Source organism: Amblyraja radiata, chromosome 21 (assembly GCF_010909765.2).
Source record: "Amblyraja radiata isolate CabotCenter1 chromosome 21, sAmbRad1.1.pri, whole genome shotgun sequence".
NCBI classification, from domain to species: domain Eukaryota; kingdom Metazoa; phylum Chordata; class Chondrichthyes; order Rajiformes; family Rajidae; genus Amblyraja; species Amblyraja radiata.
Window position 1 is genome coordinate 6,426,657 of NC_045976.1, and position 27,344 is coordinate 6,454,000.

General features: G+C 46.7%; 1 long non-coding RNA gene across 1 annotated transcript; it reads right to left on the reverse strand.

Annotated features, from left to right (window-relative positions):
• Positions 1-1,195: 1,195 nt before the first annotated feature.
• LOC116985047 lies at positions 1,196-27,342 on the reverse strand. Its single transcript, XR_004415198.1, has 3 exons — positions 26,718-27,342; positions 14,583-14,587; positions 1,196-1,285 (listed from the first exon to the last, which is right to left on the reverse strand). It is a non-coding gene; the product is annotated as an uncharacterized LOC116985047 (long non-coding RNA).
• Positions 27,343-27,344: the final 2 nt, after the last annotated feature.

Genomic DNA, 27,344 nt, shown 5'->3' on the forward strand with positions numbered 1-27,344 from the left:
GCTGGCAGCTCAGAATATGCCAGAAATTCTGTCCAAAACAGGTGATAGACTCTGTGAGAGAAGGGGGAGAGTGGAGAATCAATTTTAGACATTTTTCATATTTTTCTGCAGATCACAGCAATGAAGGAGGAAAGCCTATTATGGCCTAGATCTCACTTGGAGCCAATGAAGGGAGGGAGAAAATACTGGGTTGAACTATAATACTTGCAGTGTGAATACTTACTGATGGGCCGAAGGGACTCCTCCTGGGGTAGTACACGACTGATGGGCTGAAGTCTGTTTACATAAAAATCAGAGTGGAATCTCAGTGAAAGGCACGCTTTCTGTACTTTTTCTGGCCTGGCACGGGCCTTTTGGGCCAAAATGCTCTTCCTGGGCTAATACAGGCATTTTCGGCAAAAGGGATTTCTCAGCTAATAGGGGCCATGTGGGCCGAAATGAGTGGTTTCAGGCAGTCCAAACAACTCATTTCATTTCATTTCCATTTCATTTTCAAGCACAGGGCAGGCAAAACAACATCTCATTTTCATTTCATTTCATTTCCATTGCCATTTGAGCTTCAAGCACAGGGCAGGCCAAACAACTCATCTCATTTTCATTTCATTTCATTTCCATTGCCATTTCGAGACCCTTCTTCGGACTTAGTAATTCTTAATAATGTAAATGCACCATTTAGTTTGACTTCAATTTTCATGATGGAAATTTAAGTTGAATTAAATGTATTCACATCACTATTCCATGTTGAAATTGATGTGGTGAAGTTGTTAGGTCAGGAGGACCATTAAAGATGCACTGCACACACTAACAGAGTCGAACAGTAACATGCAATCAAATCAGCACACAAAACATTTTCTAAAAAAAGGTTTTAATTACTGCAAAAACTTACAGTATTTTATTTGCAGTTTTTGCATGCTCCTTTATAACACTTTACAACAGTACAACTTGATTATTAAAACAAGGACAACTTCAATTCTTGATTTAAGATAATGTATACAACAATGACCCCAATCATCCCATTCCACCCACTCATCACTCTTGACTAAACCAAAATTACTTCTTAAATATTGGTCATACATTTGGTGCACAAATGCTCCAAATTAAGGCTCAGAATGCACCAGAAAGCATCTAAAACCCCAGAGCTTCCAGGGCCCTTAAGCGGGCCCTGGGCCCGGCCGCTAGGGACTTCGCGCTTCGCTCTTGTGATATGCGCTGCGTGCACTGATTTCACATAAAATGTTTGTAAACCTGTCATGCCACCTCCCTTTTCGAAAAGCTTCGTATGGGCCTAAGTTGGAAGCAAGATCGCATTTTGTCAAACATCAGTCCCTTATCCCGTTAATGTGACTGACCACATGATGGAGCTAAATGAGCATGTAATTTGTAGAAACAAGGAACTGCAGATGCTGGTTAACAAAGAAAGACACAAAGTGCTGGGGTTAATCAGTGGGTCTTGCAGCATCCTTGGAAAACATGGGGAGGCAATGTTTTGGGTTTGGGTCTGAAGAAAGGTCCCGACCCAAAAAGTTACCTGTCTATGTTCTCCATATCCCTTCAACCCTTTCCTATCCATGTACCTGTCTAACTCTTTCTTAAACATTACGTAAGTCCCAGCCTCAACTATAATAATAATAATAATGGATGGGATTTATATAGCGCCTTTCTAATACTCAAGGCGCTTTACATCGCATTATTCATTCACTCCTCAGTCACACTCGGTGGTGGTAAGCTACTTCTGTAGCCACAGCTGCCCTGGGGCAGACTGACGGAAGCGTGGCTGCCAATCTGCGCCTACGGCCCCTCCGACCACCACCAATCACTCACACACATTCACACACATTCACACACAGGCAAAGGTGGGTGAAGTGTCTTGCCCAAGGACACAACGACAGTATGCACTCCAAGCGGGATTCGAACCGGCTACCTTCCGGTCGCCAGCCGAACACTTAGCCCATTGTGCCATCTGTCGTAATCTAGCTCCTCTGGCAGCTCGTTCCATACACCCACCACCCTTTGTGTGAAAAAGAAACCCCTCAGATTCCTGTTAAATCATTTCCCCCTCACCTTAAACCTCTGTCCTCTGGTCCTCGATTACTCTACTCTGGGCAAAAGACTCTGTGCATCTACCCCATCTATTCCTCGCATGTTTTTATACACCTCTATAATATCACCAATCCTCCTGCACTCCAAGGAATAGAGTCCCAGCCTACTCAACCTCTCCCTATAGCTCAGACCCTCAAGTCCTGGCAACACCTTCATAAATCATCTTTGTGCCCTTTCCAGCTTGACAACACCTTTCCTATAACATGATGCCCAGAACTGAACACAATACTCTAAATGCGGCCTTACCAACTTCTTATACAACTGCAACCACCTCCCAACTTCTATACTCAATACTCTGACTGATGGCGAATGTGCCATAAGCCTTTTTGACCACCCTATCTATCTGCGACTGCACCTTCAAGCAACCATGCATCTGCACTCCTGGATCTCTCTGCTCTACAACACTCCCCAGAGCCCCAAGACACTGTGTAGGTCCTGCCTAGGTTAGACTTCCTAAAATGCAACACCTCACATTTCACTGTATTAAATTCCATTTACCATTCCTCCGCACACCAGGCCAAGCGACCCAGATCCTGCTGCAATCTTTCACAACCATCTTCACTATCTGCAAAACAACCCACTTTTGTATCATTTGCAAACTTGCTAATCTTGCCCAGTATGTTCTCTTCCAAACCATTGATGTAGATGACAAACAGTAACGGGCCCAGCACCGAACCCTGAGGCACACCACTAGTCACAGGCCTCCAGTCCAAGATGCAACCTTCCACCATCACCCTCTGCTTCCTTTCAGGAAGCCAATGTTCTATCCATTCAGCTATCTCTCCTTGGATCCCATGCAATCTAACCTTTCAGAGCAGCCTGTCATGCAGAACCTTATCAAATACAGCTCAGTCCTCATCGACCTTTTGGTCACAACTTCAAAAAACTCTATGAGATTTGTGAGACACGACTTCCCACGTACAAAACCATGCTGACTATCCCTAATCAACCCTTATTCGTCTCAATGCCTGTATATCTTACCCCTCAGAATACCCTCTAGTAACTTTCCAACTAAGGATGTTAAGCTCACCGGCCTATGGTTCTCAACATTTTTCCTGCAGCCCTTCTTGAATAAAGGCACAACATCTGCCACCCTCCAGTCTTCCGGCACCTCTCCTGTATTTAAAGACGACTCGTAAATATCAACTAGGGCTCCCGCAATTTCCTCTCTCTGCAATGTCCTTGGATATATCTGACCAGGCCCTGGAGATTTGTCTACCTCCATAAACGACAGTACCTTCAGCACCTCTTTGACCATAACACTGACTGTTCTCAAGACACTTCCATTGACTGCCCCAAGTTCCTCCGTCCTACTGTCTTTCCCCTCGGTAAATACTGATGAGAAATACTCATTGAAGACCTTGTCCATCTCCTGTGGCTCCACACAAAGTGTTGAGGGGTCCCACTCTCTCTAGTTACCCTTTTCCCCTTATCTATATTACTAAAAGTAAGATCTTGACCGCTTCTGACTCACTGCGATGTGATTTCTGAAAGAACGCCACAACTTACGGCCGTCATTTTTGGCCACCTCGTTCAGAGCCCCCCTCCACCAGACTGGACCAGAGGATTTTTCCCATCGATGAAAAATCAGAGATATTAATGTTTTTTAAAAATTCGCCATTCGCTCTGCTGCACCCACTGGCGGCAGGGGGAGGGACTATAAAACCTGGAAGTGTCGTAGATCACTCAGTCTCTGCCAGACAGAGGAAGCGAGAGGGTCACGGCTCTCTGAGCTGCGAATAACACTGAACGCACGTCTACTCCACGGTGAGTCCCCAGGATGTGGTTTTTAGCAAATGTATTTGTTGTTTGCAAAGTGTTTGCCCAATTAGGTTGGCTTTTTAAAGGGCTTTCAGCAACTGTGTTTTGTTGGCTTGCAAAGTGTTTTGTCCAATTGGCTTGGCTTTTAAAGGGCTTGCTTGAAACAGTTTTCGGATGGACAAAGCGTGAATAAACATTTTATTAGATCAGGACTTTGTTTAATTTCAAAATTGGCGCTCATTCTGTGATTTTCACTTAATTGCAAGATGGCACCGATGACGTAATTTCCGGTTAGCGGCATGTGTGTGTGTGTGTGTGTGTGTGTGTGTGTGTGTGTGTGTGTGTGTGTGTGTGTGTGTGTGTGTGTGTGTGTGTGTGTGTGTGTGTGTGTGTGTGTGTGTGTGTGTGTGTGTGTGTGTGTGTGTGTGTGATCAACAAATAACTAGCACAACAGAAAGCCCCCCCCCCCCACCCATTGGCTCGCAATATTGGAATTGGTGGAGAGGTGGAATATTGCGTTGGGTGACCAGCCCACCCGTGTGATGCTGGGACCTAACGGGTCCCACTTAGTCTAGTGTATTTATAAAATCTCTTGGGGTTGTCCTTAATGCTGTCTGACAGAGCTATCTCCTGGCCCCTTTTTGCCCTCGTGATCTCCTTTTTTACTTTGCTCCTTAGTTCCCAAATCTCATCCAAGGATGCACTTGATCCCAGCTGCCTGTACATATCCCATGTGCCCTTATTCTTGACCAATACCACAATTTCGCTCATCAACCAAGCTTCCTTACATTTGCCTTCCTTACCCTTCAACTCTCAATATTCATGATTTTATACACCTCTATAAAAGTACTTTAAGCATTTTCTTCTTCAGCTTTCCAGCATATGTTGTTTAGTTTTGCTTTTGACTATGCTGGAGGATTGTGGCCCATTGTCTATGATGTGTCATTCCTTAATCTAGACTATATCTGGCTATCACTTGATTTAAGATAGACACAAAATACTGGAGTGACTCAGCGGGACAGGCAGCGTCTCTGGAGAGAAGGAATGGGTGACATTTCAGGTCGAGACCTTTCTTCAGACTGAGAGTCAGCGGAGAGGGAAACTAGAGATATGGAAAGGTAGAGCATATAAGATGTGAAAAGGACAGATCAAAGCAGCCGATTTTCAAGGAAATGTACAATGGTTCATTGATGGCTCAGGAGAAGGGGACAAGGCTTACATTCAGTAAAATTAATCAGGACAGTGAAACTAGTCGGAGAACTAGGATGGGGAGCGACGGACAGAGAGGAAGAGAGCAAGGGTTACTTGGAGAAATCAATACTCATACCGCTGGGCTGTAAGCTGCCCAAGCAAAATATGAGGTGCTGTTCCTCCAATTTGCATTGGGCCTCACTCTGACAATGGAGGAGGCCCAGGACAGAAAGGTCAATGTGGGAATGGGAAGGGGAGTTAAAGTGTTTGGCAACCGGGAGATCGCATAGAACCAGGTGAACTGAGAGGTGTTCAGTGTAACAATGCTGTGCTTGGTCTTGCCGACATATAGGCAACCGCTTTGTAGGTTTAAACATCAGTCCGACATATTCACAAGGGAAACTTTGCAAGATTGCCTGAACTATGATTAACCTTGGCATATCCGAATTTGTTATCAATCAATCAATCAATCAATCAGTTTTATTCGTCACATTGCACATAAAGTGCAAGTGAAATGAATTTGTCAGCAGCGGTACAATAATAAAGAACACACAAACACAATAAAAATTTAACACAAACATCCACCACAGTATTCATCACTGTGGGGGAAGGCACAGATTGGCCAGTCCTCCTCCATTTTCCCCCGTGGTCGGGACCTCAACCCTCCGCAGCCGCCGCTGCGGGCGTCCAGATGGTAAAGGACAAAGTAAAGTCAAGGTAAGTCCAGGATCGTCTCTTCCCCACCGGAGACCGTGGCTTCAGCTGGTGTAGGCCGCAGGCCTGCGGTCGAAGGTTTAAAATTTGCGCCGCAGCCAGAAGCACCGCAGACTGCTGGGCCGGCTGTCGAAGCTCCCCTCCAGGGGTGATGGTAAGTTCACGCCGGGCCCGCGGTAGAAGTTGGCCGCGGGCCGGCATTCGGAGCTTCTTCTTCCCCCCGGGTCCCCCACAAGGGATCGCGGGCTGCAGACGCCGCGCCAGCTGGAGCTCTGCAGACCGCGGCTTCAGGATGCCGGCTGCCGCGGGCTAGCGAAACGGAGCGCTCCCCTCCAGCGAGCCCCAGCGAGGGCTCGCCCGCTCCATGCCAAGAGTCCACGCTGCGCCCGCCGCTGAAGCCCCGGGCGCGTCTCTGGGAAAGGCCACACCGATCCTTGCTGTTAGGCCACGGGGGAGGCGACCTGGAAAAAGTTGCCTCTCCATGGAGGAGGCGACCAAAGCGGTTTCCCCCTTACCCCCACACCACCCCCCACACAAAACGCACCGAGAAACATCAAAAACATACTGTAAAACACACTAAAAAAACAAAAAAAGTAGAAAAAAACGGACACGCTGCTGACAGGGCGCCGGCTTGCAGCGCCCCCACTGACCTGAAAATCTGTTATCTGTTTGATGTTGAGTGTTTCATCGTTTTTTTAAATTCTTAGTCTATTTCATGTAGCGGATAAGATACAGCTTCAGAGGGTCACGTCAGAGGGCAACGAGGAGTCAACCATCTACAGCATGAACGGTGAATACAGGGACACGAAAGTCTGTGGATGCTGGAAACTGGAACAAAGAACAAACTGCTCATTGAGTGATACAGTGTGGAAAATTTACCCCTCAGATTCCAATTAAATATTTCTACGCCCCCCCCCCCCTTACCATAAACCTACGTCCTCTGGTTCTCATGTTGGAGTAAACCACAAAGTGCTGGAGTAACCCAGCAGGTCAGGCAGCATCTGTGGGAGGAATGAACTCTTCCAAACGTTACAACTGACTATTTAACAGCTCTCAGTTTAAAGGTCTCAGTTTAATATCTCCTGCAAAGGATGGCATTTCCAACAGTGTAATACTGTAAAGGAATGAACTTCAGTTGCTGGTTCACACCAAAGATAGACCCAAAAGGATGGAGATATCAATGGGTCAGGCAGCATCTCTGGAGAAAATGGCGCCCATGGTGGCGCAGCGGCAGAGTTGCTGCCTTACAGCAAATGCAGCGCCGGAGACCCGGGTTCGATCCCGACTACGGATGCTGTCTGTACGGTTTGTACGTTCTCCCCGTGACCGCGTGTGTTTTCTCAGAAATCTTCAATTTCCTCCCACACTCCATAGGTTTGTATGTTAATTGGCTTGATAAATGTAAAAATTGTCTCTAGTGTGTGTGGGATAGTGTTAATGTAGGTATGTTACAACACTTACCTTCAGCGGCGCATATGAGGGGGAGCGGGGTTAAAACGCGTTTTTTTCCTACCTTGTCCTGGAATATATTTGGTTGGAGTGCAAGCTTTTGCTAAAGAATCGTTCCGACGTGCGTTCTGTGTATTTTTTTTTTTTAATCGCCCGAAATTTTCAGCGCTGGAGTCATTTAAAAATCAGCTTCTAAAGCCATCAACGCCGACAACGGGGACGGATTTCAGGTACGGGACAGGTAAAAGAAAGCCGTTTATTTTATGTATCCTTAAGATGCCTTTAATTCACATTTTAAGTTGCGAAACGGTGATTAAGTCCCCATCCGAACCAGCAGTATTTTTCCTGCCAATATGGGTCTAAATTCACCGCAAACCGCAACGTTCCAATTGATCGCGTTCCAGAAAACCCACTCACAAGATGAGTTAAATGGCCATTAATTTACAGGTATTAAACATTAAATTCCTTCTATTTGGCCTATAAATCCATGACAATGAGATTTAAAATTTTTGTTATATTGTGAATTCTTGTGTGAATGTTATTTGAACACTTAGGCTATTTAAAAATGTTAATCTATTCTTAAGAAATTGATAGGTGTTTAGACCTAGTAATTCAATTTTGTAATTAGCTACAATTAGGTAACTAATTATATGCTTTAATTTCAAGTAATCTAAGTAAGATTGTTTCATATTTGTTTCAGAATGCTTCAATCTATAATAACTGAAAATTTCATTGTGTGTGTGTGCGTGCATGCGTGCGGGCGTGCGTGCGTGCGGGCGTGCGTGCGTGCGTGCGTGCGTGCGTGCGTGCGTGCGTGCGTGCGTGCGTGCGCGTGCCCGCCCGCCCGCCCGCCCGCCAGCGGTATGAATCCTGACTTCTCTAACTTCAAGTCACCTATAAAATCTTCCCCCTTTACTTTAAACCCACAGCCTCTGGTTCTCCATTCCCCTACTGGTCAAGAGACACTGTGCAACTACCCGATCTATTCCTCTCATGATTTTACACACCTCTATAAGATCAGCCCTCATCCTCCTGCGCTCCAGGGAATAGAGCCCCAGAGAGGCCAGGGGAGCCGTTGGAGAGAGGAGGACTTACCTGCAGCTGTAAGTATAAATACAGCGCGGGGTTTGCTTCTACAGAGGCCAGGGGAGCCGTTGGAGAGAGGAGGACTTACCTGCAGCTGTAAGTATAAATACAGCGCGGGGTTTGCTTCTACAGAGGCCAGGGGAGCCGTTGGAGAGAGGAGGACTTACCTGCAGCTGTAAGTATAAATACAGCGCGGGGTTTGCTTCTACAGAGGCCAGGGGAGCCGTTGGAGAGAGGAGGACTTACCTGCAGCTGTAAGTATAAATACAGCGCGGGGTTTGCTTCTACAGAGGCCAGGGGAGCCGTTGGAGAGAGGAGGACTTACCTGCAGCTGTAAGTATAAATACAGCGCGGGGTTTGCTTCTACAGAGGCCAGGGGAGCCGTTGGAGAGAGGAGGACTTACCTGCAGCTGTAAGTATAAATACAGCGCGGGGTTTGCTTCTACAGAGGCCAGGGGAGCCGTTGGAGAGAGGAGGACTTACCTGCAGCTGTAAGTATAAATACAGCGCGGGGTTTGCTTCTACAGAGGCCAGGGGAGCCGTTGGAGAGAGGAGGACTTACCTGCAGCTGTAAGTATAAATACAGCGCGGGGTTTGCTTCTACAGAGGCCAGGGGAGCCGTTGGAGAGAGGAGGACTTACCTGCAGCTGTAAGTATAAATACAGCGCGGGGTTTGCTTCTACAGAGGCCAGGGGAGCCGTTGGAGAGAGGAGGACTTACCTGCAGCTGTAAGTATAAATACAGCGCGGGGTTTGCTTCTACAGAGGCCAGGGGAGCCGTTGGAGAGAGGAGGACTTACCTGCAGCTGTAAGTATAAATACAGCGCGGGGTTTGCTTCTACAGAGGCCAGGGGAGCCGTTGGAGAGAGGAGGACTTACCTGCAGCTGTAAGTATAAATACAGCGCGGGGTTTGCTTCTACAGAGGCCAGGGGAGCCGTTGGAGAGAGGAGGACTTACCTGCAGCTGTAAGTATAAATACAGCGCGGGGTTTGCTTCTACAGAGGCCAGGGGAGCCGTTGGAGAGAGGAGGACTTACCTGCAGCTGTAAGTATAAATACAGCACGGGGTTTGCTTCTACAGAGGCCAGGGGAGCCGTTGGAGAGAGGAGGACTTACCTGCAGCTGTAAGTATAAATACAGCGCGGGGTTTGCTTCTACAGAGGCCAGGGGAGCCGTTGGAGAGAGGAGGACTTACCTGCAGCTGTAAGTTACCCAAATCTGTAACGTTCCATCTCACTTCCAGAGAAGGATTCTGGTGGAAACCTCTGATTGGTGGAAGTGGACCAGCGGAAGCAGCTGATTGGCTTGTATTGTATTTGTATTGTAATTGTAAGGCTTTATTGTATTTGGATAAGGGGGAGAATGAAGGCCAGGGCAGTTTACTGTTCTGGATGTCAGATGTGGGAGGTCATGGAGTCTGAGTGCTCTCCAGACGTCCACATCTGCGCCAGGTGCGTCGAGATGGGGCTCCTAAGGGACCGCGTTAGGAACCTGGAGCAGCAACTCGATGACCTCTGTCTGCTCAGGGAGAGCGAGGAGGTCATAGAAAGGAGTTACAGGGAGGTGGTCACTCCAAGACCACGGGAGACAGAAAACTGGGTCACAGTTAGGAAGGGCAATGGGCAGAGGCAGGGACTGGTGAGTACCCCGGTGGCTGTACACCTTGAAAATAAGTACTCATGTTTGAGTAAGGGTGGGGGAGACAGCCTACCTGGGGGCAGCGACGGCGGCCGGGCCTCTGGCACAAAGACCGGTCCGGTTGCTCAGAAGGGTAAGGAAAAGAAGGGGAGGGCAATTGTAATAGGGGACTCTATAGTCAGGGGGTCGGATAGGCGATTCTGTGGACGCAGACAGGAGTCCCGGATGGTAGTTTGCCTCCCTGGTGCCAGGGTCAGGGATGTGTCTGAACGTGTCCAAGAAATCCTGAAATGGGAGGGAGAGGAGCCTGAGGTTGTGGTGCATATAGGTACCAACGACATAGGTAAAAAAAGAGAAGAGGTCCTGAAAGAAGAATTTAGGGAGTTAGGTAGAGAGTTAAGGAGAAGGACTGGAAAGGTAACAATCTCAGGATTACTGCCTGTGCCACGCGACAGTGAGAGTAGGAATGGAGCGAGGTGGAGGATAAATGCGTGGATGAGGGACTGGTGCAGTGGGTATGGATTCAAGTTTCTGGATCATTGGGACCTCTTTTGGGGAAGGTGCGACCTGTACAGAAAGGACGGGTTGCACTTGAACTCAAGGGGGACCAATATCCTGGCGGGGAGATTTGCAAAGGCTACTGGGGAGACTTTAAACTAGTATGGTTGGGGGGAGGGACTCAAATTGGGAAAGCTAGCAGTCAGTGTGTGAAGCAGGGGGCAGAGAATGGTAGCACTCTGACCCAAAATGTAGGGGAGAGAGAAGAAAAAGAAAATAATCAGAGAATAAGAGAGGGTGGGTTTCTTAAATGTGTATATTTTAATGCTAGGAGCATTGTAAGAAAAGTGGATGAACTTAGAGCCTGGATTGACACCTGGAAGTATGATGTTGTGGCGATCAGTGAAACATGGTTGCAGGAGGGCTGTGATTGGAAACTAAATATTCCAGGATTTCGTTGCTTCAGGTGTGATAGAATTGGAGGGGCAAGAGGTGGAGGTGTTGCATTGCTTATCAGGGAAGATATTACAGCAGTGCTTTGGCAGGATAGATTAGAGGGCTCGTCTAGGGAGGCTATTTGGGTGGAACTAAGAAATGGGAAAGGGGTAGCAACACTTATAGGGGTGTATTATAGACCGCCAAATGGGGAGCGAGAATTGGAAGAGCAAATATGTAAGGAGATTGCAGATATTAGTAGTAAGCACAAGGTAGTGATTGTGGGAGATTTCAATTTTCCACACATAGACTGGGAAACACATTCTGTAAATGGGCTGGATGGGTTGGAGTTTGTAAAATGTGTGCAGGATAGTTTTTTGCAACAATACATAGAAGTACCTACTAGAGAGGGGGCGGTACTGGACCTCCTGTTAGGAAATGAGATGGGTCAGGTGGCAGAGGTATGCGTTGGGGAACAGTTCGGGTCCAGTGATCACAATACCATTAGTTTCAATATAATTATGGAGAGGGACAAAACTGGACCTAGGGTTGAGATTTTTGATTGGAGAAAGGCTAACTTTGAGGAGATGCGAAAGGATTTAAAAGGAGTAAATTGGGACAGTTTGTTTTATGGGAAAGATGTGGAAGAGAAATGGAGTACATTCAAAGGTGAAATTTTAAGAGTACAGAATCTTTATGTCCCTGTTCGGTTGAAAGGAAATCGTAAAAATTGTAAAGAGCCATGGTTTTCAAGGGAAATTGGACACTTGGTTCGGAAAAAGAGGGATATCTACAATAGTTATAGGCAGCATGGAGTAAATGAGGTGCTTGAGGAGTATAAAGAATGTAAAAAGAATCTTAAGAAAGAAATTAGAAAAGCTAAAAGAAGATATGAGGTTGCTTTGGCAAGTAAGGTAAAAGTAAATCCGAAGGGTTTCTACCGCTATATTAATAGCAAAAGGATAACTAGGGATAAAATTGGTCCATTAGAGAGTCAGAGTGGCCAACTATCTGCAGAGCCAAAAGAGATGGGGAGATATTAAACAGTTTCTTTTCTTCGGTATTCACCAAGGAAAAGGATATTGAATTATGTGAGGTAAGGGAAACAAGTAGAGTAGCTATGGAAACTATGAGGATCAAAGAAGAGGAAGTACTGACACTTTTGAGAAATATAAAAGTGGATAAGTCTCCAGGTCCGGACAGGATATTCCCTAGGACATTGAGGGAAGTTAGTGTAGAAATAGCAGGGGCTATGGCAGAAATATTTCAAATGTCATTAGAAACGGGAATAGTGCCGGAGGATTGGCGTACTGCGCATGTTGTTCCATTGTTTAAAAAGGGGTCTAAGAGTAAACCTAGCAATTATAGACCTATTAGTTTGACGTCAGTGGTGGGCAAATTAATGGAAAGAATACTTAGAGATAATATATATAAGCATCTGGATAAACAGGGTCTGATTAGGAACAGTCAACATGGATTTGTGCCTGGAAGGTCATGTTTAACTAATCTTCTTGAATTTTTTGAAGATGTTACTCGGGAAATTGATGAGGGTAAAGCAGTGGATGTTGTGTATATGGACTTCAGTAAGGCCTTTGACAAGGTTCCTCATGGAAGGTTGGTTAAGAAGGTTCAATGGTTGGGTATTAATGGTGGAGTAGCAAGATGGATTCAACAGTGGCTGAATGGGAGATGCCAGAGAGTAATGGTGGATGGTTGTTTGTCAGGTTGGAGGCCAGTGACGAGTGGGGTGCCACAGGGATCTGTGTTGGGTCCACTGTTGTTTGTCATGTACATCAATGATCTGGACGATGGTGTGGTAAATTGGATTAGTAAGTATGCAGATGATACTAAGATAGGTGGGGTTGCGGGTAATGAAGAAGAGTTTCAAAGTCTACAGAGAGATTTATGCCAGTTGGAAGAGTGGGCTGAAAGATGGCAGATGGAGTTTAATGCTGATAAGTGTGAGGTGCTACATCTTGGCAGGACAAATCAAAATAGGACGTACATGGTAAATGGTAGGGAATTGAAGAATGTAGGTGAACAGAGGGATCTGGGAATAACTGTGCACAGTTCCATGAAAGTGGAATCTCATGTAGATAGGGTGGTAAAGAAAGCTTTTGGTGTGCTGGCCTTTATAAATCAGAGCATTGAGTATAGAAGTTGGGATGTAATGTTAAAATTGTACAAGGCATTGGTGAGGCCAATTCTGGAGTATGGTGTACAATTTTGGTCGCCTAATTATAGGAAGGATGTCAACAAAATAGAGAGAGTACAGAGGAGATTTACTAGAATGTTGCCTGGGTTTCAGCAACTAAGTTACAGAGAAAGGTTGAACAAGTTAGGGCTTTATTCTTTGGAGCGCAGAAGGTTAAGGGGGGACTTGATAGAGGTTTTTAAAATGATGAGAGGGATAGACAGAGTTGACGTGGAAAAGCTTTTCCCACTGAGAGTAGGGAAGATTCAAACAAGGGGACATGACTTGAGAATTAAGGGACTGAAGTTTAGGGGTAACATGAGGGGGAACTTCTTTACGCAGAGAGTGGTAGCTGTGTGGAATGAGCTTCCAGTGAAGGTGGTGGAGGCAGGTTCGTTTTTATCATTTAAAAATAAATTGGATAGTTATATGGATGGGAAAGGAATGGAGGGTTATGGTCTGAGCGCAGGTATATGGGACTAGGGGAGGCTATGTGTTCGGCACGGACTAGAGGGGTCGAGATGGCCTGTTTCCGTGCTGTAATTGTTATATGGTTATATGGTTATTATTATAGCCAACGTGTTCTTGGTTCCAAAACCTTTAGAGCTGTTACCCCTGCCAATGTTTCATTTATATAAATAATGATTCACTCCACATCTATTTTTACACCTCGAGTAGCACACAATAATGTTGACGTTTGGTTGCTAGGGTACAGTTCTCTCAAATGATCACTCAGTAAATAAGAAGGAGTTTCTGAAAGTTTTCATCGGGACTTGTCGACGAGATTGTTTTTCAGTTATTGAGGTGCTTCTGAAAATCAAGTTTTAGCCAAACAACCCGTTTTTTTGTTTTAATTTAGAGATACAGCACGGAAACAGGACTTTCGGCCTACTGAGTCCGCACCGAACTGTTATCATCACACATTAACGCCATCCTACACACAATAGGGACAATTTACACTTATACCAAGCCAATTAACCTAAAAATCTGTACGTCTGGAGTGTGGGAGGAAACCGAAGATCTCGGAGAAAACCCACACGGTGAATATACAACCTCCGTACGTAAAGACAGCACCCATAGTCAGGACCGAACCCAGTTCTCTGGCGCTGTAACTGCTGTAAGGCAGCAACTCTACTGCGGCGTCACCATACAATAATTAGTTTAAATTTATATTGTTGTACACAGTTATGACATCCCAAAGCATGTAACAAATATTTCTTAAATACCGATGTATTAATATTATGAAACATCCAGTTAGTGTGTCCTGCACCATTGCTACTGTTAGGACGTGGCAATATTTGAGATTGAGACTCGGAACCATGCAAGGTGCACGTAACACGACTGGTGAATCTGGGGACACTGCGGATGTTGGAATCTGGAGCAAAGAACAAACTGCTCAGAGTCATAGAGTGATACAGCGTGGAAACAGGCCCTTCGGCCCAACTTGCCCACATCGACCAACATGTCCCATCTACACTATTCCAACCTGCCTGTGTTTGGCCCATATCCTTCTAAACCTGTCCTATCCATGTACCTGTCTAAATGTTTCTTAAATGCTGAGATAGTCCCAGCCTCAACTGCCTCCTCTGGCAGTTTGTTCCATACACCTACCCCGCTTTGTGTGAAAAAGTTACCCCTCAGATTCCTATTAAATCTTTCCCCTTCACCTTAAACCTATGCCCTCTGGTTCTCGTTTCCACTACTTTGGGCAAGAGACTCTGTGCATCTACCCGATCTATTATTCCTCTCGTGATTTCATACACCTCAATAAGATCATACCTGATCCCCCATCCCGGTGCTCCGGTTTTCTCCCATACTCCAAAAACGTACAGGTTAGTATGTTTATTGGCCTTGGTAAAAAATTGTATATTGTCTCTAGTGTGTAGGATAGTGCTAGTGTACAGAGTGATCGCTGGTCGGCGCAGACTCGTTGGACCGAAGGGCCTGTTTCCAGCTGTATCTCTAAAGTCTAAAGTAAAGTGAGAATAATATACCAATACCATATTCAATGACTGTGAGGAAGTTGGCAGAAAGCAGGACTTCACAATCAACCTAAATTTCAGCTTAATGTTCAAGTCCTAAGTTCCGAAATATTGATATATTTTTTAACAGGGGTAGCACAGTAGTGCAGCGCCAGAGACCCGGGATCGATCCTGACTACGGGTGCTGTCGGTATGGAGTTTGCATGTTCTTCCCGTGACCTGCGTGGTTTTTTCCAGGTGCTCCAATTTCATCCCCCACTCCAAATATGCACAGGTTTGCAGGTTAATTGGCTTGGTATGAATGTAAAATTGTCCCTAGTACGTGTAGGGTAGTGTCAATGTGTGGGTCGGCACTGACTCGTTGGGCCGAAGGGCCGGTTTCCGGGCTGTATCTCTGAACTAAACTAAACTAAACAATGTGTAATATAATGTGTTAGTCGTTTCATACGGTGGAACATGGTAGGTAAATCTACTCCAGTGTTTTGAAGGGTGTATGAATAGACAATAGACAATAGGTGCAGGAGTAGGCCATTCGGCCCTTCGAGCCAACACCGCCATTCAATATGATCATGGCTGATCATCCACAATCAGTACCCCGTTCCAGCCATCTCCCCATATCTCCTGACACCGTTATCTTTAAGAGATGGCAATATACGAAATGGCAAACAAGTTGGCCTTGTCTGGGACCATATTGACTAATTTTCTCATTTTGTCTCCATTTCTCACCTTTTCTGTAAGCCTGCGTCTGTAGAAGGGCTTGAAGACGTCCAAATCATCTTCTATCCATGTCTTCCAGGGATGCCTGGCCCGCTGAGATACTTCATCAGTTTGTGTTTTTTTTGTTGTAAATCCAGCATCTGCGGTTCCTTGTTTTGGTTTTGGTTAGAGATACAGCGTGGAAAAAACCCACGCGGTCACTGGGAGAACGTGCTGGAGGGACACAGCAGGTCAGGCAGCATCTGTGGAGGGAATGTACAGGTGCTGTTTCGAATCGGGCCCTTCGTCCAATCAGTGGATAAATGTTCAACTAAGCCACCGGGGACCTAAAGATATGGAAATGTGGTCGCTTCCCTTGTTTAGATCTCAGTTGCACTTAGCAACATAAACCTTGATAAACAGCAGCTGGTCTGTAATCCCCATTGCCGACGTTCTGTGCCAGATATCAGTCAAACAGCATGCGTGGGAAGGAACTGCAGATGCTGGTTTACACCGAAGATAGGCACAAAATGCTGGAGTAACTCTAGCTTCCCACTTGTTCCATACACCCACCACCCTTTGTGTGAAAATGTTACCCCTCATATTCCCGTTAAATCTTCTCTCCCTCACCTTAAACCTGTGTCCTCTGGTTCTCGATTCCCCTACTCTGGGCAAGAGACTGTGTGTGTCTACCTCATTTATTCCTCTCATGATTTTGTACACATTTTTTATTTATTCCACCTCCTCCCCTGCATTAGCAGTGAAACTGGGGTGAAACCGATCATCCCGAGACCCTGACTCCCAGTACTGAAGAAGGGTCTCCACCCAAAACGCCACCAATTCCTTTTTCTCCAGAGATGCTGCCTGACCCGCTGAGTAACTCCAGCATTTCGTGCCTATCGTCAGCTAAACAGCCCTTTGTCCACGATTTTCTAACAATTCTCTAACAATTTTGCATGTAAGCCGTTCATGAAAAAGTGGATTTTAGAAGAGGTTCTGGCTGCCATTATCACAGGTTGGCCCTGCAAGCGGTGCAGAGCGGAGCCAGAACTGTGACTGGTCGGGTTATCGCACCCCAAATTATTCCAGGTATAACACGATATTCAAGTCCCATGGTCTTTCAGTTTAGTTTAGAGATACAGCACGGAAACAGGCCCTTCGGCCCACCGTGTCTGCGCCATCCAGCGGTACCCGTACACTACACACTAGGGACGATTTACATTTGTACCAATCCAATTAACCTACAAACCTGTACGTCTTTGGAGTGTTAGAGGAAACGGTAGCACCCGGGGAAAACCCACACAGGTCACGGGGAGAACGTACAAACGCCATACAGACAGCACCCGTAGTCAGGATTGAACCCAGGCCGCTGGGCCTGTAAGGCAGCAACTCTTCCGCTGCGCCACCGTGCCGGCCTTTATGTTATTAACCATCTCAGCCACCAGGCGGTCCAGCATTTCACATCTCCCATCACTGTCTTTCGACTGTTGTCCATGTGTTAAATATTTCTATATTGACATTCTACTGTTTCTCAATCGTTCTCATACACTACGAGATTCATCAATCAAAAAACAAACCGCTGGAAGGATTCAACAAACCTGGGCAGCATCTGCGGGTGAAAGGAAATGCGGATGTTTCCGGTCAAGACCCTGCATCAGTTCTTGCCCCCCACACAGATAGTGCTCGACCCACCGAGTTCCTCCAGCAGTTGAATGTGAATGTGACACCATGGTGAATGGTAGGGCTCTGGAGAATGTTGTAGAGCAGAATGATCTAGGAGTGCAGGGACATACAGTAGTTTCTTGAAGGTGGAGCAACATGTAGATCGGATAGTCAAATAGGCATTTGGCACATTGGCCTACATCAGTCAGTATAGAAGTTGGGAGGTCATGTTGCAGTTATACAATATGTTGGTGAGGCCGCTTTTAGAGTGCTGTGTTCAGTTCTGATCACCATGTTATAGGAAAGATGTTGTTAAGTTGGAAAGAGTGCTGAGAAGATTTTACGAGAATGTTGCCGGGACTCGATAGTCTGAGCTATAGGGAGAGGTTGAGCAGGCTGGGTCTCTATTCCTTGGAGCACAGGAGGATGAGGGGTGATCTTATAGAGGTGTATAAAATCATCAGAGGAATAGTTTGGGTAGACACACAGAGTCTCTTCCGAGAGTTGGGGAATCGAGAACCAGAGAGTATAGGTTTAAGGTGAAGGGGGAAAGATTTAATAGGAATCTAAGGGGTAATTTTTTCACACAAAGGGTGGTGGGGGTATGGCACAAGCTGCTGGAGGAGGTAGTTGAGGCTGGTGCTATCGCAACATTCAAGAAGCAATTAGACAGGTACATGGATAATAATAATAATAATAAATTTTAGTTAATGGGCGCCTTTCAGACATCTCAAGGACACCTTACATAGATTAATAGGAATAAAAACATATAATCAGAATAAAATAAGTAATAAAGACATCACAGAGACACAAATTAAAAACAGAATTCAATCCAAAAAGAGAAACTCAAAAACACAATGTGAAGAGAGAGCAGCGGCAGCCAATGCGCGCCAGCGTCCACTTTCTCTTCACGGCAGCCATCTTGGACATAGACTTACAGGATTACAATAGACAAAAAAAATCATCCCCCCACAATGGATACCACTGTGGGGGAAGGCACAATGTCCAGTCCCCACCCCAAGTTCACCCCAAAGTCAGGCCTATTGAGGCCACCGCAATTGCCTCTACGGAGACCCGATGTTCCTGGCCGTTCTCACTGGGTGGTCTTGCCCCGGCGTTGGGAGAGTCCTCTCGGCGGCTGGGCCACCTGGAACGGCCGCTTCCTGGTTGGAGACCGCGGCTGCCGAAGCCGACAAGGCCGTGCCGGTTTGGAGCTCCCAGGCTCCCGATGTTAAAGTCGGCGCCGCCTCTCCGCACTGCCGCCTCTCTGCACTGCCACCTCTCCGCTCCGCAGATCCGCAGCCCGGAGATGTTGCTCTCGGTGGTCCAGCTCACCAGAGCTCCAGTGCGTCGCTCCAGCGCGGCGACCCAGGCAAGGCATCGCCGCTCCGCGATAGCGCTCCAGGGCTGTGCCGCCACCGAGGCCGAGGTGCTGGGCGGTCCCCGCCAGGAAACGGCGCTCCAAGCCCGCTGGTAGGCCACGAGGACGGGTCGACGGGCAGCCCGGAGAAAAAGCTGCCACACCGACCAGGTAAGGACCTAGAAATAAAGTTTACACCTACCCCCCACATTAAAAAGTCCATATCCCCTACAAACAAAAAACAGGACTCACTAAAAACTATTAAAAAAATAATTAAAACGGACGGCTGCTGGCTAGCAGCCGTTCACCAAGATGGCTCCTCCTCCTCTGGGATAGGACAGGGTTTGATAGGACAGGTTTAGTGGGATATGGGCCAAACACAGGCAAGTGGGACGAGTGTAGATGGGACATGTTGGTCGGTGCGGGCAAGTTGGGCCAAGTCTGTTTCCACACTATATGACTCGAAAACATTATTTGAATTACCTAATAATAGAAAAATGGTTTCTTTATACTTCACTTGCCAAACTTGTCACTTGTTGGGGGCGCCGTCCTGTATGGTATGGCTGCCCAGCCTGCAGCTGTTAGTTTTTCACTCTTGTTTTTTATTTTTAGTGAGTTTTAGTGTTTTGTTTTTGGAGCTCTGGTCTTTTTTATGTCGGGGGGAGGAAGGGGGAAACTACTTTCCAGGGTCCCTACCTGGTCGGAGAGGCAGCTTTTCTCCGGGCTGCACTTTCGACCCGTCCTCCACGCCTACCAGCGGGCCTGGAGCGGCGTTTCCTGTGAGGACCGCCCAGTACCTCGGCTTCGGCGGCGAAGGCACAGCGCTGGAGCGCTATTGCGGAGCGGGTGATGCCTTGCCTGGGTCGCCACGCTGGAACTCCGGTGAGCTGAAGACCGCCGTTGAAACATCGCGGAGCTGCGGGACTGTAGAGCGGCCGGCTGTGGGCGGCGGCGCTGACATTTCATCGGGAGCCTGGGATCTCTTGACGAGATCGCCAGTGGTGGAGCTCCATCCGGCGCAGCCTTGTTGGCTTCGGAAGCCGCGGTCTCCGGTAAGGGAAGCGGCCGTTCCAGGGTTCCCATGCTGCTGAGAGGATTCTCCCAACGCCGGAGCAACATCACCCGGCGAGAACGGCCTGGAACATCGGGCCTCCGTAAAGGCAACTGTGGAGGCCTCAATAGGCCTGACTATGGGTGGACATGGAATGGGGACTGGACATTGTGCCTTCCCTCATAATGGGAACCATTGTGGGGGATGTTTTTATGTTTACATTTCTTTATTACTGTTATGTCTGTATTCTTTCTTTATGTGCTGCATTGGCAACAAGCATTTCACTACACCTAGGTGTATGTGACCAATAAAATAACCTTTGAACCTTTGAATCCCTTTTTAATTGTGCACATCTCATTCGATCCTCTCACTGGCATTTATTACACCCCCAGTTCTCCAGTGTTTCTTCCTCGATGGGGTGCCTTATTCCTCCCAACATGCTGAGGAATGTTTTGTGACCTCTGCAGGTCCGTCAACCCCTGATGCCTACACCAGCATGCAGAGATCTATCCTGATCTGTATCTTGGCTATATAACTTCTTCCACAGCCAACAATGGACCATTGTGGGCTCCACCTTTCCTTGGCCATTGGTGCTGACGCTGATTTGTTCTGAACCATACCTCTAGTTTCCCTCTCCCTTGCCTCTTAATCTGAAGAAGGGTCTCGACTCGAAACATCACCTATTCCTTTTCTGCAGAGATGCTGCCTGTGACCCGCAGAGTTACGCCAGCTTATTTGTCTATCTTCTGCATCTTGACTGTTCATCTGCCTTGCCTCCTGATCCCTTAATACAGCTAACGAACAAATAGCTAATCAACACAGTCTCAAACAAATTGGACTTTCTTCTACAGAGTCATGAAGAGGTCATGGCAGGAAACTCATCAACTTTTTTCCCACAATTTTCAAGCTTTTATCATTTACTGATATTTCGAGTTTAAGTGTTTAAGAAAGAACTGCAGATGCTGTAAAAATTGAAGGTAGACGAAAAATGCTGGAGAAACTCAGTGGGTGAGGCAGCATCTATGGAGAGAAGGAATAGACGACGCTTTGGGTCGAGACCCTTCTTCAGTTCGAGACCCTTCATAAACTCTTCTTTCGAGTTTTTGTTCCTGATCATTTGGAGATTGGTTCTTTTACAGTTGCTCGTGTTTTAGTGTAGTTTAGTTTAGAGATACAATGTGGAAACCGGCCCTACAGCGCCCTGAGACCACGCCAATCAGTGATCCCCGCACATTAACACTACCCTACACACACTAGCCTTGGCGGTGGCGATGAAGCTTCATGACGATGGGGCCTCGGTGGCGGTGAAGCCTCGCGGGTTGACTCATGGTCGAGGGTCGATGAGAGCGTGGGGAAGAACAATGGAGGTCCCGGTGTGGAGGATACATTGGGTACGCAAGCAAAGATTTTCACTCTGCCTAGTCACATGTGACAATAAAGTATTCCATTCTCTGTAATATGAACTGCACAAACGCCTCTTGTTATTTGCACCTCATTAAATTGAGTGCATTCCATGCTATTAACGAAGCAGGAGGGTGATGAAGTGATCGCTGCACCCACATTAACAAGTTTCTCCCTGTCAGACCCAGCGTCGGGCAGTAGTCCAGTGCATGCCTGGAGGTCTTTGGAGGGAAGCCAGCCTCGCACTGACTTCCGAGAAAGCAACCGATGAGGTTGTCAGCACACTTCCTAGAAACATTCAATAGGTCATCTGCTGCAGAAACTATTTATTTTGTTTTATTCCGCACTGCCACTCTGAGGGGGAGGTTGGAGAGCCTGCAATTGGCTCTCTGTAATGTTGATCACAATCCTGCCTCGTCTGCGGCTTTAGTGGGGCCAATAGCAAACCTGCCAGGCCACACACACGCTATCTTCCTATAGATGGTTGAGTCCCAACTCCTGACAGTGTTCGCAGCTACTCAATTAAGACAGATGCCATACTTCCAGTTACAAGAAAAATATTTTTCCCTTCTGTAAAATAAGATTGTGTGCAACAGTTCAAGGGCTCTGTGGCTGTAGGAGGAGGAGATCATAGCATCAGAGTGAGAGGGACTGGCTGAACAGTGAAAAGTAGTATCTTTGGAGAAAAGACCCAGATTCCAACTGGGAAGCAACCTTTGCTAGACCTCTGGCAAAGATTCAAAACCACATATCTATCCGGCCTGGCTGGTTTACTTCAATGCCTTCTTTGCCTCTCTTTGTGTTCCTGAAGTGCTTGAATCCACACCAAGTGCTCTGTCTGTTTTATTGCTGCAGAATTATTCAAATACGCAGACAACTCTCCTCATGCTTCTCCAGGCCATCTGTTTCCAGTCGGCACACAGCATTTCTCTCCCTCCCACCTCTCGGCTGGTTAGGAAATTCCACTCGGAGCAGGTGGCCATTAGGGCAGGTCATATTTTCACCACGAAAGTCAATGGTTTGCTTGCCTACACTCTGGTTACCGTCATGAATCAAGAGTATTTCATTGTTATATGTACTGACAATGTAAACAATTAAATTCTTACCTGCATCAGCACAACAATCACTAAAAACAATACACATAGGTAATATATAATTAACCCCCCAAAAAAATCAATGAATTAATAACCCTGACTGCAAAATCTCACCCCCAAGATACGTAGAAGAACCAAAGAGTAGAGGTTGGTGTTGTGTAGTGTTCAAAAGGCTGATGGTTATGGGGAAGAAGCTATTCTTGAACCTAGTGGACACCATTTTAACGACAGCCTGTTCTAGATGTCCACTCTGGTTGCCGCCATGAGTCAAATATATTTAATTGTCATATGTACTGACAATGTAACAACAAGATTCTTACTTGTATCAGCACAACTAGCACTGAAAACAATACGCATAGGTTATATATATAATTAACAAACAGAAAATCAATGAATTAATAACCCCAATACTAGTGCAAACCCTACCTCCTCCAAAGTCCTTAGATCAACCAGAGACAGCCCATGGGTCATAGTAGAGGTTAGAGTTGTGTCGTGTTCAAAGGGACGATGGTTATTGGGAATAAGCAATTCTTAAACCAGGTGGACACCATTTTAATGTAGGAACAATCCCTATACCTATTCGATGAATGAAAATCTGAAAATTATAAGGAAGATGTAACATCTTACATACTGGGGGAACATGATGGGCATAGTGAAGGGAAGTTATCATGGTATTTAGATTACATAGCATAACTAAATTAAAATAAACATTAGGAGTTGTAAACTAAGCTGAGGGCAATAAAACTGATCATGGAGTAGTACATTTTATTGCTGCCCATTTGTTAGATAAATGGGAGAGTAGTTTTCTTAATAGCGGGGAACATTAAGCATAAATAATTCTGGGGAAAGATGAAAATGAACGCATGTGGAGACATTGATCAATGATTAATTATTTCAAACATGTAGAATCCACATGTAATTATTGTGTTGTGAGAATATAAAAATGCAGTGGGTGCTCTGAATTTTTGAAACACTTTGGGTTCTCTCAGAGTGTTTCCTCATGCGTACTGTTAGGGCTTTGAATAAATCAACTTGTTTGAGACATGAAACGATATGGTACGACAGAACTTTATTTATCCCAGGAGGGAAATTGATTTGCCAACAGTCATAAAACCACAATATACATGAAACGTGAAATTAAAGTGACGAGTGGAAAGGCTTGGGGGATGTGCAGACATTGGGGAGGGGAAGTCAGTCTCAGTCTATTCCACGACAGAAGGGGGAGGAGTTGTAAAGTTTGATAGTCACAGGGAAGAAGAATCTCCCGTGGCGTTCTGTGCTGCATCTTGGTGGAACCAGTCTGTTGCTGAAGGTGCTCCTCAGGTTGACCAGTGTGTCATGGAGGGAGTAAGCTGTATGGTCCACGATGCTCCGCAGTTTGAGGAGCATCCTCCCCTCCAAGACAACTCCACCCCCAGGACAGAGCCAGCCAGCACTGGCTACCCCCGATTGGTAGAACATCTGCAGCATCTTATTGCAGATGTTGAAGGAGTGGAGCCTTCTCAAAAAGTACAGCCGGCTCTGTCCCTTCATGTACAGGGCCTCAGCCTTCCTGGACCAGTCCAGTTTACTCACCACTGATCTACAAGATATCCTTTGCATCTGTTTCTATCTGAGCCACACTTAATAGGGCAAATGGGTCCCACGTGAAGGGCAGATTCAGGGTACAGGTTAAACACAAAATTCCGTCCTACACTCCGATACCTTTTTCTCGATGACAGGAATCAAAGGAGAGCATGACCAGGGTAGTGTGGGTCATCACAGGGACGCTTAAGTCAACAGCTTTGCAGTGGCTCCCTGTCCTCTCTCATATTGCCGCCCCCAGCATACGCAGAAGGGAGAGGATGTTGAAAGATTGGTGCACCATCAAGGGTAACCCTGACCTTCCCATCCATGCTGACTTGAACAACCTGCCCAACATGCGCCTGAAGTCCCGCAAACCCTTCTGGTCTTCCGTTAAATCCCTGGAAGACTTTGGCTCCAAGACTGAGTGGCGAAGAGCCTGGAAATATGCCAACACCAACAACGGAGAGGTCAGAACAGACCTCCCAGTGAAACCACCGGGTTTTGACCTCCATCGCATGCAATAGCTAACCCTGAACAGAATCCGCACCCTCCATGCAAGAACTGCCCATTACCTGCATAATTGGGGGGGGGGGGGGGGGGGGGGGGGGGGGGGGTGACAGACAGCCCTGCTGGCAACTGCGGACATTCAGACCAGACCATCCTACACATCGTGAATGACTGCCCATTGAGGATTTTCCCTGGGGGCATCATAGCCGTCCACCCAGTAACTGATGCTGTCCTGGCCTGGATGTCTACCCTTGACCTACAACTTTAGGCTGTGCACGCCATACGCAAGAAGAAGAATTCAATAGTATGAATGAAAGACATTCACAATTCAGTTACAACATGCACTATTGATATTGTGCAAGCATAATGCTTAGTTTAGAGATACAGCGTGGAAACAGGCCCTTCATCCACCGAGTCCACGCCGACCAGCAATCCCCGCATATTAACACTATCCTACACATATTAGGGACAATTTACATTTATACCAAGCCAAATAGTCTACAAACCTGTGCATCTTTAGAGTGTGGGAGGAAACTGTATCTCTATACATTTGATAATAATAATAACCCAACACCAAATTGCTAATTGGGGCAAGACGGCACCAGAGCACAGCAACTCTTTGTCTGCTCTTCCCAGAGAAGAATCTACTGCCATCCAAACAATTGCTCAACTCTTAAATCTTGAGTATGATTTGATTATATTTATGTATGTTATATCTACTACAAACCAACTGATTCCCATAGCTTTCAAGAAGGAACTGCAGATGCTGGAAAATCGAAGGTACACAAAAATGCTGGCAAACTCAGCGGGTGCAGCAGCATCTATGGAGCGAAGGAAATAGGTGACGTTTCGGGCTGAAACCCTTCTTCAGACTGATAGGGGGTGGCGGGGAGAAGGAAGGAAAAAGGAGGAGGAGGAGGAGGAGCCCGAGGGCTGGGGGATGGGAGGAGACAGCCCGAGGGCTGAGGAAGGGGAGGAGACAGCAAGGGCTAACAAAATTGGGAGAATTCGATGTTCATGCCCACAGGATGCAGACTCCACAAGCAAAATATGAGGTGCTGTTCCTCCAATTTCCGGTGTTGCTCACTCTGGCAATGGAGGACACCCAGGACAGAGAGGTCGGATTGGGAATGGGAGGGGGAGTTGAAGTGCTGTGCCACCGGGATGTCAGGTAGGTTCTTGCGGACCGAACAGGAGGTGTTCGGCGAAGCGATCGCCCAACCTCCGCTTAGTCTCACCGATGTAGACTAGCTATCTGGACTACACTTCTTCCCACCCTGCTTCCTGTAAAGACTCTAACCCCTACTCCCAATTCCTCCGTCTATGCCGCATCTGCGCCCAGGATGAGGTTTTCCATACCAGGGCATCGGAAATGTCCTCATTCTTTAGGGAACGGGGGTTCCCCTCTTGCATTATAGATGAGGCTCTCACTCGATATCCCGCAGCTCCGCTCTTGGACCCCCTCCCCCCACTCATAACAAGGACAGAGTCCCCCTTGTCCTCACTTCCACCCCATCAGTCGTCGCATACAGCATATAATCCTCCAACATTCTCGCCACCTCCAAAGGGATTCCGCTACTGGCCACACCTTCCCATTTCCACCCCTTTCTGCTTTCCCCAGAAACCGTTCCCTCCGCAACTTCCTGGTCAACTTGTCCCTTCCCACCCAAACCACCCCCCCCCCAGGTACTTTCCCCTGCAACCACAGGAGATGCAACACCTGTCCGTTTACCTCCCCCCTTGATGCCATCCAAGGATCCAAACAGTCTTTCCAGGTGGGGCAGTGGTTCACTTGCACCTCCTCCAACCTCATCTACTGCATCCGCTGCTCCAGGTGTCAATTTCTCTACATCGGTGAGACCAAGCGCAGGCTCGGCGACCGTTTCGCTGAACACCTCCGCTCAGTCCGCATTAACCTACCTGATCTCCAGGTTGCTCAGCACTTCACTCACCCCTCCCATTCCCAATCTGATCTTTCTGCCCTGGGCCTCCTCCATTGTCAGAGTGAGGCCCAGCGCAAATTGGAGGAACAGCACCTCATATTTTCGCTTGGGTAGTTTACACCCCAACGGTATCAACGTTGATTTCTCTAATTTCAGGTCGCCCTTGCTTTCTCTCTCCATCCCCTTTCCAGTTCTACCACCAGTCTTACTGTCTCCGTCTACATTCTATCTCTGTTCCGCCCCCTCCCCTGATGTCAGTCTGAAGAAGGGTTTCGACCCGAAAAGTCACCAATTCCTTCTCTCCATAGATCCTACCTCACCCGCTGAGTTACTCCAGCATTTTGTGTCTACCTTATATCTGATCTGTTAGGATAGCAAGCAAAACAAAACTTTTCAATGTACACATGACAATAATAAATCTAAACCCAAAATTATGCTTCGAGCTCTGGCTAAACATTGCTCATGAATACATGCCACACTTCCAAACTTGAATAATATATCTTTGTTTATTTGTACTTTTATACAATTACAAGTCACCAAAATGCTTAAAACAGAATTTAAATCTAAAGACTTCACCGATATTCTGTACCATTTACTATCTCAAAGTAACTCCCTTGTTTCTTCGATTATCCGTAGAGTTGCAGTTTACTGCAGAGTTACAAGGAGGACATTTCCTGGCAGTTCTCACATATTGCATACATTTTACAGGTTGAGGAAGGTGCCCAGGGTTTGATGACATTGAAGGTTTATAATGTCAGTGGGCAGGCAGGCAATTTGACAATTTGCCATTCCCATGTAGATATGTACTGGAGTTATGGAATTCAATGGGAGTCCAAAGGCAGAGTTTGATAAAGCCAAGCATTAAACTGGGGACTTTACCTTTCTCATTATAGTATTTTAATAATTTTAATATTCATGAGTGATAGGAACAGAATTAGGCCATTCGGCCCATCAAGTCTACTCCGCCATTCAATCATGACTGATCTATCTTCTCCACTCAACCCCATTCTCCTGTCT